The sequence below is a fragment of the Numida meleagris genome, chromosome 1 (genome assembly GCF_002078875.1).
Source record: "Numida meleagris isolate 19003 breed g44 Domestic line chromosome 1, NumMel1.0, whole genome shotgun sequence".
NCBI lineage: Eukaryota > Metazoa > Chordata > Aves > Galliformes > Numididae > Numida > Numida meleagris.
This window is the reverse complement of record NC_034409.1, coordinates 52,104,921-52,119,356: the sequence shown is the minus strand read 5'-3', so window position 1 is coordinate 52,119,356 and position 14,436 is coordinate 52,104,921. Positions and strand designations below refer to the sequence as shown.

The 14,436-nt window shown below is 47.5% G+C and overlaps 1 long non-coding RNA gene across 2 annotated transcripts; it reads right to left on the bottom strand.

The window, feature by feature from the left end:
* LOC110393141 lies at positions 1,913-13,739 on the bottom strand. 2 transcript variants are annotated; one of them, XR_002434814.1, is made up of 3 exons: positions 11,862-13,739; positions 8,404-8,603; positions 1,913-5,593 (listed from the first exon to the last, which is right to left on the bottom strand). It is a non-coding gene; the product is annotated as an uncharacterized LOC110393141 (long non-coding RNA). The 2 variants fall into 2 exon arrangements; XR_002434813.1 differs by having other exon boundaries at positions 8,404-11,440; positions 11,862-11,955.

The following is a 14,436-nucleotide window of genomic DNA, read 5'->3' as shown; positions in this document are numbered from 1 at the left end:
TCCCTTTCCTGAGGGCGCTGCACAAATGCACACATACACACAGAGAGCCCTTCAGGTACTAAATCTGACAGACTGCTCTCTGGTAGACATGTTCTTTTTTCTGCTCGTAGGCAGCGTATGTGGGTCACACAGACACACATGCAAAAAATTGACACTCCCTGCCAGCACAAGGATTCTAGTGCACACCCAATAATTCATTTTCATAATAAATGTCTGTCTGGTTCTATAAAAGGGCTGGGAGGAGAATGCCACTGAAGTGTAGGATAGAGCACATCACTGCATCTTGCCTCCTCCCCGTTCTTTCCTTCCTCTTGTCCCTGTTTATCAGCTCCTTTTTGGATGGCTAATACATTTTAAAAAGCCTTTCTAGAAACTGTTTGCAAGTGACATAGATGGAGCAGCTGCAAGCAGAGCCAGCAGCCTAATTCGGTACTGCTTAGGTATCTAAGCAAAGAGTAGAGAAAATCTTCGGGATTTGGAGGGGAAGGGCAGAGTAGGTGGTAGACTGGGCAGAATTCTGGATTCAGAGCCCATCAGAAGGTAGAACGTGTCTTTCCCCAGGGGGTACTGCCTTTGGTGATGGGAAATCATCAGTAAACGGAGTGCTCATCTGACACCGTCCATTCCTGGTTGGCCTGAAGCTGCTCAGCTCTGTGTCACGCATCCTTTAACACAAAAGTAGATTCAAGCAACTCTTTTCTGCCAGCTGAACAGGGATTTTGGAGCAGGACTGCAGCCTTTCATCTCTCTCTGTCTCTGTGATATGCCATCCGCAGCAATGCAGAGGTTGCAGCCAAGAGAGGCTGACAGGTTTGCCAGCTCACACCATAAGCCTGGAGAAAGAAAAGGCTCTTCCAAGGCCCTCAGGGGAATGAGACTTCATACTGTCTGGGCCGAACTTCATACCCTCTGGGATTGGTCATTTTAATGGAAAGAAGCACAGCTCTGCTATATCTGAGAAGGCTTGAATGAAGCAGTCAGATCTGTGGGGGGGCAGCAGGAGCTTTCATCCTGTCTCCCATCCCTTCTTACCCAAAGGTGGGGGCTGGAGGAAGCCCAGGAAGATCAGGGTCCACACCTGACCAGGCTGTCTTGGACTGTCACTGCTGTCACATATGCAGTGGCTCTGCTCTAAAGTGCCTGCGACAGGGGTGTGCAGCAGTCTCATCTCATTGTGCCATTTCCAATCCTGCTACCTCCCTGAGATGAAGATGAATGTGACCTGTCCCAGGTTATCATATTCCCGTGTGTAAACCTGTGTACAGCCATCAGTTTGCGCTTGAAGGTTGATGCTGGTGGGCTAACTGCGAGAAGGCTGTGTATGGTGAGATGGAGGGGATTACAGGGAGCATGGAGACTCACTGATAAATAGTGACAAGAACATATATTTCATACCATATCACAGAATGGCTTGGATTGTAAAGGACCTCAAAGCCCACCCAGTCCCATCCCGTGCCCTGGTCAGGGCTGCCTCTGACCAGCTCAGGGTGCCTCTGGAGATGGGATAACCACAGCTTCTCTGGGCAGCCTGTGCCAGTGCCTCACTGCCCCTGAATAAGTAATTTCTTCCTAATACATAACCTAAATCTCCCCTCTTTTAATTCAAAGCCATTCCCTCTCATCCCATCATTATCAGACCACGTAAAAGTCAGTCCCCCTCCTGTTTATAAGCTCTCTTCAAGTACTGGAAGGCTGAATGAGGTCTCCCCAGAGCCTTCTCTTCTCCAGGCTGAATAACCCCAGCTCCCTCAACCTTTCCTCATAGGAGAGGTGCTCCAGCCCTGTGATCCTCTTCATGGCCCTTTTCTGGACCTGCTCCAACAGCTCCACATCCCTCCTGTGCTGAAGCCCAGGCCTGGATGCAGTACTCCAGATGGGGCCTCACGAGGACAGAGCAGAGGGGGACAATCCACTCCCTCTCCCTGCTGGCCACCTCTCTTTTGATGCAGCCCAGGATACTGTTGGCATTCTGGGCAGCCAGTGCACACATCTCTGGAGCAGGGATGACAGAGATGTCAAGACCAAGTAACGTATCACATCTGGGCAGAACATGTGCAGGGAGAGGAGCATACGCCCTGCTAGCACAACATGTCTTTGCTCCTTATCTTGCTGGAAAAACTGGATTAGAGGTCCCCTTCTGACTGTGTCCAAACACAGGTCCTGTTCTGCATGCTCACAGTCTGTGGTGCACATCTGTGCATGCACATGTAACACGGACAGAACTTGGGAAGGGACCGTGGCATTAAGGGACTTTGCAAGGTGAGGTTTTTAGCAGTCCCTTTTCCTTCTGAGGTACTAGGCTGACCCTAAGGCACCTACATGGAAGAGATGTTTTCTTCTGCTCCTTTAACCATGGTGAGTGGAAGCAAGGTTCCTGGGGATGGCTGAAGAGGTGGTGATTTGTGCAATTAATGTCTAATCAGTTCTATGAATATTTATAGCTCATCAGCAAGCTCCTGAATGACAGTGAAGCCCCATCTGACCGGAATCACATTCACAGCTAAACCAGAGATTCCTGTGGGTTTCACAGCTGTGAAAGTGTATAACCATCCCATTGCTCGTGGGAGACATAGAAACCACTAGAAAATTTTAGTCCAATCTTTTTTGGAGGAGAAAAAAATTGACTTTTCAAAATCGACTGGCTGGGGAGAGACGCTTTGAAATACTCTGATATATTAACAAACTTAACCCATGACTGAGTTTGAGCTTGTTCTTTGTGTGCGTGCGTGTGTGCTAATTTATTTTCCATTGCAATGAGGGAGAGAAAATAAAAGGGAGAGAAATATCAATTCCTGCACCTGTTTGAAAAGTCACCTAACAGTCAGGAGCTTCTTGGAGCTTGTCATTGACCCTCCCCCAACATGGCATAACGTCTGCAGAAAGATACTGTTTTGCTTCCTCAAGAAATACTGCGTTCGGGACTTTCTGCCATCATCAGAATGTTGAAGCTCACCCAGGAGCTGGGCTTTATGATCCTTAAGAGTCCCTTCCAGCTTGAGTTATTCCATGATTCTGTGATATTTGTGCTCTAATTCAGAATCTCTTATTCTCTTCCTGCTCTGATCCTTCCATCTCACTCCTGTCTCTGGCTTCTCCTTCCTATGGTGTCTCTTTCAGCATGGTCCTCTCCATAAGGGTTCCATTGCTGTCCCACCTCCAGCAAATCCCAGGGAGGTGGTGGAGTCACCGTCCCTGGAGGTGTTCCAGAACCGTGTGGATGTGGCACTGAGGAATATGGTCGGTGGGCATGGCAGGGATGGGCTCGAGTTTGGACTGGGTGATCTTGGAGGTCTTTTCCAACCTTAATGACTGTGTGATTGATCGATTGTAAATCTCCATCTTCCTTTTTCCCTGACCAGCAATGCTGCTTCTCCTGCTCTCCCTGCACCTCAGCCAGGCTCTGCTCTGGGAGCTCCAAGTCTGCCTTGGCAGAGCTCTAGGGAAACCCCTCTATTACTCGTGCAAAAAGACTTTCAAAATCTAAGCCAAACTCCTCAGCTCACCTGCAGCTTGGGTATGTGCTGAAGGTTCTGCCAAAAGCCTGTTATTACCTAAATGAAAAAGATACACGGGCCTCCTGGAGAAGGAAGAGACACAGATAACAGTGATTTGTCTGCTGCCTGCTGCCTTATGACTGAGAAAAATGCCCCAGATTCCAGCAGGGCTTCCATGACCAGCTCTCGGTGGAGGGAGAGGACAGTGAGGGCTACATTTGCACTTTCTGCATGGATAAGATCCTGTGATTTCAGTGGCGGGGCAGGAGAAGATCCTCCAAATTTGCACCACAGCTATCCCCTTCCTCTCATGTGGTTGTGCTTGAGAGCCTATACAAAATTGGAATATACAAAACTGGAGCCAGTAATAGAATAAACAGCAAGGTATTGGGGAGGGCAGAAGAGAGGGCTGGCAAGCCCAAAGCCATTATCATAGCGTGAAAGGGATCTGTTCTGCAAGTGTCTGGCAATTGTTTTCCTTGCTGCAGCCCTGTGCTGTGGAGCTGTGATTTCAATACCCAGGAGTTAATGTGCTGCTTGGCCTCCTCTCCACAGGGCATTCAACAGGGAACAGTGCTTTGCATGCAGAGAGGTGAGAGGGACCTCAGGGGAGGCAATGGGAAGGGACAGGGGGAGCTGGCTGCTCAGGGCCATGAAGCCTCAGAAGTTCCCAGAAATTCCAGCTGACCCTACACCCCAGTCACACACAGATTCACCTCTCAGGGATTGGTGTCCATACAGTGACATCTTTACTCTGCTGCAGTGAAAAGTGATGTTATGGTGGGCAACACAGGCATGCACACTCACATTTCTTTTCCAGTACAGTACCTCCTTATGCCCATCCACCATTTCACCACATCTCTATGCCAAGCTAGACCTAAAATACCCCCAACTTACCCAAACATAAAACCGTATTTAAAAAAAACACAATGTTTTATTTGAATATCCAGGGGATCTTTGGTTGTATTTTGAGGTTATTTTTTCTCTGGAGAAGAGAAAGAACCTCACTTCCCCCCTTCCTTTCTTGTATTTGATATGAGAATTGAAACTGTCATTTGATTCCCCCAACTCCAGGTGCTGAGGCTTGAAGGAAAATGTTAAATATCATGATGTTTAGGACAAAGCAGTGAGATTTGCATCATTTCCATGCCGTTCTTTCATCAGATAACTCAACTCCTGCTGTAAAGTGTGTTCTTAGACTCCTTTCTTCTCCCAAATGCTTACCCTCCTCTGTTCCCCAGCACCTGATCAAAACACCTCTGCACCACATGCAGCTCTGCTCAGTCCTTTGTAATCACACACAGAAGAATGCTTTTATTTTTTATTCCTTCTAACTTTTATTTTAGAAAATACCAATGTTTGACGTATGGCTCCATAGGGCGAGATACAACGTTAGTTCCCAGCTTTGCCACAGACTCCTCCACGATTCCCTGCTTTGTTACAGACTCTCCTGTGATACCTCCTCATGTCCGTTTCCCAAATTCAGCAATAAATATTTTTTTCTTAGGAAAATCAAAAACTCAGAATGTGTCAGAAAGTGTTCGGTACGCTCCAAGAAGATCCTAAAAATCATCCATTCTGCTGGGGTAACCCTTAGCAAACCCATGGGGCTTTGTAGTGGGAGAGGAAGAAGACAGAAGCCTCCGTCCTGCAGTCAGGTTTGGAGCTGTTGCATAATTCCTCCCCCCTCCCAGGAGCTGCTCCTGCGAGCTGGGGATTGCTAAGAGATTGAAAACCTGTTGGTGTGAATTTCAGAGATGCCTGGCAGGGGCAGCTAAAGCAATGAAGGGTTCAGTGTATTAAACTTGCTGTAGTAAAGCCATAATAGGATTTTGCATGCTGCTGCGATCAGAATGCTCAAACCAGCTCAGCATCTTGCTTCATCAGACGTGCTTCCAGTACATCCTTCTTTCTCTATCACTCTCTTCCTACCTGTAGTGCATGTCCCAGTCCTAAGGCTTTGAAAAAATGTCTTCTGCACAGGAGGAAGGGGTGGGGGGGTCTTTCCTCTTTTTACTCTGCTCCTTTTAGGAATGTGACAAGCATCATATACAGGTGAGGATACGTCAGTGGTGAAGGGGAAAGCGCAGAAGTGCTCCCTAGGAAAAAAGGAGCAAGAAAGTGAGTTTGTGAGGAGCTGGATCAGAAGTATGTGGACAGAAGGCTTGGGAAGAGACAAGCCAAATGACAAGTGGAATACAATGGAAAGTAGCGAAGGAAAGATGGGAGGAGGGATGCTCCAGGGAAAGATCTAGGAATGGCTTGAGGGAGGGAAACCTTCAGAATATTCACCTAGTCCAACCATCCTCCTCACCATGCCCACTAACCATTTCCCTCAGTGCCACATCCACACGGTTCTGGAACACCTCCAGGGACGGTGACTGTACCACCTCCCTGGGCAGCCTGTTCCAATGCAGCACCACTCTTTTGGAGAAGAAATTCTTCCTAATATCCAACCTGAACCACTCCTGGTGCAACATGAGGCCATTCCCTCTTGTCCTACTGCTGTTACCAGGGAGAAGAGGCTAACCCCCATCTCACTACAGCCTCCTTTCAGGTCATCGTAGAGAGCAATAAGGTCTCCCCTGAGCTCCTCTTCTCCAGGCTGAACAACCCCAGATCCCTCATTCACTTCCCATAAGACTTGTGCTCCAGAACCTTCACAGGTCTGTTGTCCTTCTCTGGGCATGATCTTCAATGACTTTTTTGTTGTGAGAGACTCAAAATGGAGGAAACAGGGCTGTGAGAGGGCAAGCACTGGGTCAGAGCTGGGTTCTCAGTCTGTGGTCAGATAGCCCAGGGGGTGCCCATGTGCCAGAGAGGAGTGAGCAACCAGTCTGCCCCTAGGGATGTGAGGAGCGGCACAGGCTGCCCAGAGAAACTGTGGGTGCCGCACTGCTGTAGGTTCAAGCCCAGGTTGGATGGGGCCTGAACAGCCTGAGCTGGTGGGTGGCAGCCCTGCCCCCAGCAGGGTGTTGGGAATGGGTGGGCTCTGAGGTCCCTACCAACCCAAGCCATTTTGTGATTCTGTGATTCTGTGATTTTGGTTGACTGTCTCCCAGCAAGCACTGCTTCCCCTCACCACCATGAGGAAGAAGGCAGGAAGAGTAGGGAGGAAAGGGCCCATTCAGGTGCCACTGGGGAACCACTTTGCCACACTGGCTTGGGTAGTCTGCCATCAAGATGCATGCCCCAAGAGCCCATATAACCTCACCCTCACACAGAGTCAGAGGTAGCCTCCCTGCCTCTCCAGCACTCTCAAACCAAAATATAAGCCTGAATGGAAGTGGGAGAGATGTGGGTTAAAGTAAGGGAATATTTGTCAGTATATTAATAATTTGGAGCTTAATTTAGGGTGGTCACTTCTGACACAGTGGGCATTTACACAAGGAAGGTGTGAGGCATTTCTGTGCTTACTGCTCCTTTCCAGCCCACGGAAAGCCAGAAAGGTGCCTGAAGGTTTGCTCTTCAGCTGTGAATGAGTTTGCAAGGGAAACCACATTGCTTGGGTCACTGACAACTTGTATGGCCAGAACCCCAGGGGCAGTACTCCCTAGCTGGCTGGGTAACAAGAGCATCCATCTCCAGCACTGGTAGTGTGGCACACAGCCACTTGGCAAAAAGATGGATCAAATCATAACACAGCCAAGAAAAGCCTGGGAGGGAGACAGAGTACAACTCTGTTGGGCCAGGCTGTGGCTCCTTAACAGTAGAAGGAAAAAAACTTAGCTGGATTTTAATTTGGAATTCTGTAGTGCGAGGTCTGGGTATGGATAGATGGTGGTAGATTCTACGGTCGCTGTAAGAGTTAGGTTGCCATAGTTAATCACCCATTAGCCTTCCTTCCCAGCACCCAAACCAGACACCACTGCTGTGCCACAAAGTACCCCAAAGGTGTAAGGGAAGGGCAGGGCAGACTGAAGGGCATGGATGGAAGTTGCAAAGGGCATGTTGCTCCATCTCTCCCTAAAAGCACATTTCTTTCCCATTTTCTTTCTGGTACCCCATATGCGGTGGTCTCCCATCTGCCCAGTGAGTAGAGGAAGGTCAGTTCCTTTCTTCCACCAGCTCTTCACCTAGGGTCTGTGTGGAAGAGCAGCAAAGTGGTGAGTCAAACCTGACTGAGGATGGTCCTCCACCACCAGGACAAGATGGAAAGACCCAACCCGCAGTGCTCCAGTAAGCAACCAGCCATTTCTGCCACATGTCTATCTCACACCATTCCACAGGACATGGAGAGGTGGCTCCATACCCAGGCTTCATCTTTCCCTTTGAGAGATGGACCTATTTCCCTTCTTCCCTCTCAAGGGCAAGGCTATGGTGCCTTGCTCTTGAGAGGAGGAGAGCAAATCTATGTGGGTGATAGCAAATGTCTTCTCAGCTAGAAACAGGCATGCTGTTAGCAAACAGCACAGCACAGAATTGTCATGGTGAGGTGCAGAATTATGGGAATAAGCTTCCTGACAAGAGGAAGGAGCAGCCCCATACTCAGCATGTACAGTCTGCAGGCCCTAATTTCTCCTCTGCTTTGGGCTCTGTGTGCCAGGACGAGATGCATCAGGAGAGGTACCATTTTGCTAAATCTTGAAGCTGACACATTTAATAACCATTAGCATTGCTACCCTGCCAGAGAGCATTAGTTGAGATACAGGGACTGCTTCCTCCCTGATCCCTAGCCCCAGTCCCTACTGTCCTTTCTTCTTGTCTCCCCAGCCCAGCCAGGCTACTGTTCCCAGTACCAACATCATCAGTTACCTCAGGTTTTCTCCAACTGCCCCTTCACAAAACCTGTCATCGACATCTTCCACAAGCTCCTTCCCCTGTTTCTTGAGGAAAGTGTTTCTCTGCACCAAGCACACAGACCCACATCCAGATGCATATCTAGCAAAGGACAAATGGGAAGTCTTACCTTGTTCTGAAGTGGGGAAAGGAAAGGAGAAAGTTAGAAATACAGACTCTGGTGTTCTCTCTTGGTTGCAGGAGTCAGTGGAATCTGCTGCCAAGTTCTGACTTTGTGACACAGTGCAAACTTCTTGTCAAAGCCATTCCTGCCATCCCTCCACAGTGCAGGCTACCGAGCAATCCAAAAGCAGGATGGTTGGTTCTTATCTGCAGGGGGTGAACAGAGGTGAGGAGTGCAAGTAGCGTTTGTCTGTGATCACGTAAGAATATGGAGCTGATTCTCTAGACGTTGGTCAAGCTGCCATGGACTCACTGTGCTTGTTACCAAACCCAAGTGGCCTGAAAGAGCTTATGTTCAGATAGTTAAATTCTCCTCCCCTCTGCTAGAACAGATGGGCCTTATAAATGACCCTTGGCATTCATGCCTCAAACCAGGCATGAACGTCACCCAGAAGACAGTTGATTTGCACAGTCCACAGCCATGAGTGAGAGTGGGCTAACAGCTGTGGTGCAGACAGTCTGAGAATGATGCTCGGACTGTCCTGAGTGTGTTCAGTACGGATGTAATTCCGAAGATGGATGGCTCTGCCCATGGGCCTTCTTGGATCTTCTTGGAATTGCAGAGTTTGGGGGAAAAGGGAAGAGATATTCCCCCAAACTCTCCAAAAAAGCAAAAAATGTCACTGGGGAGATGATTTTAAGTGACTCAAGCAAAGAAAGGGAGTGATTTGGGGGGCAGTGCATTTTTTTTCTGGTGTGATGGTGTCAAATATCAGTGACAGAAGGAAAATTATGTTGGTGGCTATGAGCACCAATGTACGTGCATAAACAAGAAATTACAAAGGCTGGGAGCTGAGATGCTGCAGACCCGTGTGCCTTCACCCACAGCCTTCTTTGATCTATCTCCCAGTTTTTGCATCAGAATCCATCTTCTTTTCCCCTATCACCTGCTGAGCTTCAGAGAAAAGAGAAATGTTTGGGTATGTAGAAGAAGAGCATCTGCTCCCTTACCAGTATCTGGTCGAGGACCTTTTCTGAGGCAATAGGGGATAATAAGAAAGGGAGGCAGTGATGCAATCCGAGTCTGGTCAGTCACACTAATTGGTGAGGGCATTTGAGAATGAGGGCATGTTTATTCCCACAGGTTTTAATAACCAAAGGAGGATTAGGTGGGAGTTCAATATTGTGTACTTATACATGCCTGTGTTTCTAACACATAAATACCTGCCTGTTTGCAGTAAACCAAATACAGACATGTTTCTGATCCCCCAGAAATACTGACAGATATTTCTCTCCTTTTTTACAGTTTCAGGGGATATTATCCTCACTGGACAGGTAAGAGTGGCAAATGTGTATTTATTATGGCTGGAAAGAGGTGCATGCTAATTGTCAGGGAGCTTTTTGCTCCACAAAAAAAAAGGATGATTCAGGAGCTGAAGATGACTCAAGCATGGGCAGAGCAGCAACCTCACAGACTGGGATGCAATACAGTATTACATGAGCTGGGCTCATGGCAGCAAGAAGACCCATTAACAATCTTTGTTAACTAAAGGTGGTGAATCAGCTCTAGGAGCCACATGGGCAAGCTTGAATGATCCCTATCTGGAAGATGCTTCGGAAAGTCTGGAGCTATGCTAGAAATTGGGGGAAAAAAACTGCTTGAGTTATTTAGAAGGTGGGGAGACACTCCCTGCTGGGTCCGATAGCAATAGGATATAGCAAGGAAAGCGTTACTTGAAGTGGCATAAAAGGAAAAATAAGTTTCCTCCCTGCAAAGTGATATTATCACATTGTCCCTACGCTGAGCAAAGGTAAAAGAAAGATGCTGAAAGGAAGGATAGAAATCAACAAGTGTTAATGAAAAAAGTATGCCAAGAGCAGTGAAAACAGCACTGCTGCGGAAAAGAGAAGAATTGACTGCAAGCTTGAATTACAAACATCAGGATTCATAACAGTACATAAACAGAGCAAGTCCTTTAAGAAGGTGTTACTGTGTAAGTACATATCCGAAGGAAGTGTAAGAAAAGTCATTATCTCACAAAGACATCCCAATTGCGCACACACAGTGCTTTGATAGGCCCATTACAGAACCAATTCAGTGGCACATCCAGCTTCTCTCCTGCGATCAAAAATAAAGTGACTTTAGAAAATGGGCTGAGAAAAAAGAACACCTACTGTGAGCAAGACCAGAGAAGTGCTCTTAGCTCAGATCTCTTGGCTGCCCTCACTTCTCTTTGGACACTCAATGTCAGCCCCACAACAACACCTCTTGCCAGTTTCTTTTCTGAAACCTTAACTCTATTTCTCATTTCTGGTTCAGTTTTGAGATGGAAGTTTTGTCTGTGGGGTGAGAGATGTCTGGGTACAAAAATGTGAAGAGTGTAAGCAGATGACACAAGGATGGAGTAGGCGGGAAGCGCTGTGCTGTCAAATCCCTGCGATTATACTGGGTGAGTTTAGGTGGTTCACAATGAAGTCAGGAGAAAATAATGCAAGGTGGGATCTAGGCCTTCACTGGAGAAAAATGTAGAACAGCAATACACACCAGCCTCCAGGAACTTTTCAGTGAGCATGCCAGGGCAACAATGTTCCAAGGCTGATCTCCAGATCCAAACACACTGCTAATTGCCAAATTTCTATTTACTCATCTAAATGCCCATTGATTGTAAGGGGCTTCAAGCGTGAACGCTGGAGTTGCTGGTTTTTTTTTTTCCCCTCACTGTGGTTTATTAACACAGAGACAAACAGAATGAATGAATGAATAATTCAGCACCAAATTAATCTCCAGTTTACCAACATATTCCTTTTATCACCAGGGAGGATTAGGCAGTCTGCACCTTCATGCTGACTGGCAAGCTCCAGCTAATACTACTCCTGGTGACCCATGGTTGATTTGCCTTGGGTTTGAAGCAACTGTTGTCAAGAGCTTGAACGTCAAGAGGAGAATGGCAAGCCTCCTTAAGGTATCTTCTCATTTTCCAGTCACTCTGTCTCTTCCAGCTTCTTTAAACCCAACCAAGGGATGGAATATTTTTTTCTAATGACTGAAAGAAGGCAGATAAGAGGCAGGTCTTCAGATTAAGAATCCAAGACTTGATTGCAGCTCTTATCATACTTTTTCCATTTTTTTTTCCCTCTTCTTCCCACCAGAAAATAAATTGCTTCAATAAATTATGTCTTTAATCTGCATAGGGGACCAGCAGCCTGGGCTCTCATTTTAATACGTTCTATATCAAGATAATCAACACTTCCTTTTCACTGCATGGAGCAAACTAATAGATTTTAAACAATTCTATTATTTGATGATTTCTCCTGTTATTAATACAAATTGTCTCTACTCGCTTTCAATTAGAGCATTTTTATTTTCTAATAAATCCCTAACAGGTTCTCTCAAACACCTCCTAGACATGGGGAGATTACACACCTTCCATTTAAACAAAGTACATATCACACACACTGCCTTACCTCCCTCTGTTTCTCATGACTTTCCTTCTTCTGGGTTCTTCCTCTTTCACTTCTCCTTCCTCTCTCTTTCTCAGTAGAACCCACTTATTTTCTCCCCCCACTGCTTTCTCCTAAATCTATTTTTACGTGGCTAACTCAGGTGGTGAAGTCAATAAGGCTCCCCATTAACAGTATTGATTTGTGCAGTCTCCTATTATTCTGCCTGCGTTCCCAAGAGTGACACAGCTCACATCTAGTGCAAATGCCCTCTCCAGGGCCTCCTTCCTCTGTCCTGACACATGGAAAGGAAAAAACTCTGCTAAACTTCTAGTGAGAGTGTCCTATCACGTGTTCTTTTTGCAGCACAGGCTGCCCAGGGGAAGGTCAGGTTGGATATTAGGAAAAGATTCTTCACCAGAGGATGGTCGGGCATGGAATAGGCTCCTCAGGGCAGTGCTCACAGCATCAGGCCTGCTGGAGTTCAAGGAGTGTCTGGACAACGCTCTCGGACATATGGTCTGATTTTTGGGTTGGCCTTTGTGGAGCCAGGAGCTGAACTCGATGGTCGTTATGGGTCCCTTCCAACTCGGGGTATCCTGTGATTCTGTGATGCTGTGTTTGTGATGCAACTGTCCAAAGGTAACTCCACACTGAAAGCAGAACTTATGTGGTCATTCATAGCTGGGGGAGTATTTACTTCTAGGACAGCTGTAGAAAGAAGTGGTAGGATTTCCCGGTGCAGTTGTTAGCAGTCTAGGGTCCCCTTTCCAATTCTCAGTCCTACCCATTATTTAATGCTGTCACAGATCTGCTCAGCTTTCAAGAGGCACCACTGAATCTCATCCAGCAGTTGAGCAGTGCTGGTTGTAGGTAAGGAGCACCATGCATACCCACTATATCAGCAGCTCTCCCTCAGTGCAGTACCTATGTGCTCTGAGCTCTGAGAGGTGGGACAGGTGAAGCTGACAGCTGCTGTAGCAATCTGTCTTGCCTCGCAAGGAGCAAGAAAGGATGAAATCAGGACAGGAAAGGTGTGGGAATTGATCACAGCCTGGTTTGAGGAAATCATAGAATCACAGAACCATTAAGGTTGGAAAAGGCCTCTAAGATCAGCTAGTCTAACTGCCAGCGCATCCCCACCATGCCCACTGACCATGTCCCTCAGTGCCACATCCACACGGTTCTGGAACACCTCCAGGTATGGTGACTCCACCACCTCCGTGGGCAGCCTGTGCCAGTGCAGCACCGCTCTCTGAGAAGATTTTCCTAATATCCAACCTGAAAATAAATATGCAGAGATCATTAGCCTTCACCATCCTTCATCATTACAGCACAGTTAAGGCTGTAGAGGCTGCACAACTGAATATGAAGAGGATGAGACTGCTTTGTTCACATCACCCACAGCGTGTGCCATGCACACCCCCTCCCACAAGCTCACAACTCCACCTCGTCCTTCTCAGCCCAGAGGGTGGCATGTGCATGATATCCACCCACATACTTTCCCCACCAGCATTTTAGCAGTGCCGCTCCTTGACATGAACAAACATCCATCTCTGCCCCCACCTGCAGGCAGCTTTGCAATGCACTGACCAGCCCTGCAGCTGCAGAGATGTGGCCCTTTGTATTGGTGTAACCCTGTGCCTGCAATCCTAGCTCCCAGGATGCACGCACCACCCTTTCCAGCCACACAGAAAAGCACAGCCCCTCTGCATGCACCCTCCCCGGCTTGCCCTCTGGCACTTCTGTTTGCATACATTGCCATAGCCAACTTTTCTCCTCCCCTCCTGAGCAAATTTGCTGAAAACAACTGACTTCCCCAGCACGTATACATCCTCCCCTCCGCCCCAAGACTCTCTCTTGCCACGCCAGCTAGCGCCAGCCACCCACACACAAACACAGGCAGGCAGACACAGAGTGATGGCAGAGCCCTCTGTGAGCTGCTGGAGCAGAACAGATGGCTTAGCAACCAAAAAAACAGTCACTCGCTCCACAAGTTTCCTCCTCGATGTTCTGTTTGTTTTCAGAACACGTTCATCGCCAGAATAAAATCCAGGCAAGGCGAGCTGATATAAACAGCCCAGCCTCAGTCCTTTGATGTGTGAAGTCCCACCTGCTTTTTGCACCCTTTTTTTCACAGATCCCAAATAATTCTTCCTGAGGCATCCCCTTCTGCCCCCACAAATCCCTCTCCTTTGGCATACAGATTAACTTCATGCTCTCTGGGAGACTGTACCCCACATCTCATCTCCTTTTTGCCAGTGGGCAAACACTCTCTACACTTTGCAATGGTGATTTCAGGTCTGCATCTGACCCAAAGGAGCGCATTGTCTCCTGTTTCATGATGTAGATATGTGCCTGAAAAGCATTTGCTAAACATTTGAGGAAGCTTTGTGGTGCATCTGGCAGCAACTGTCAGATTGCAGCCATGGACACAGTACCCATCAGGTGTCATGTGCTGTTAAAAGAAAGGGTTGGGGAACTGAGGATAAGTTGCCACTTCTTATCATAGAATGATAGAATCACGTGAGTTGGAAGGCACCCTTAAGAGTCTCCTAGTCCAACTCCCCTGCAATGAATAGGGACACCTACAGCTCGA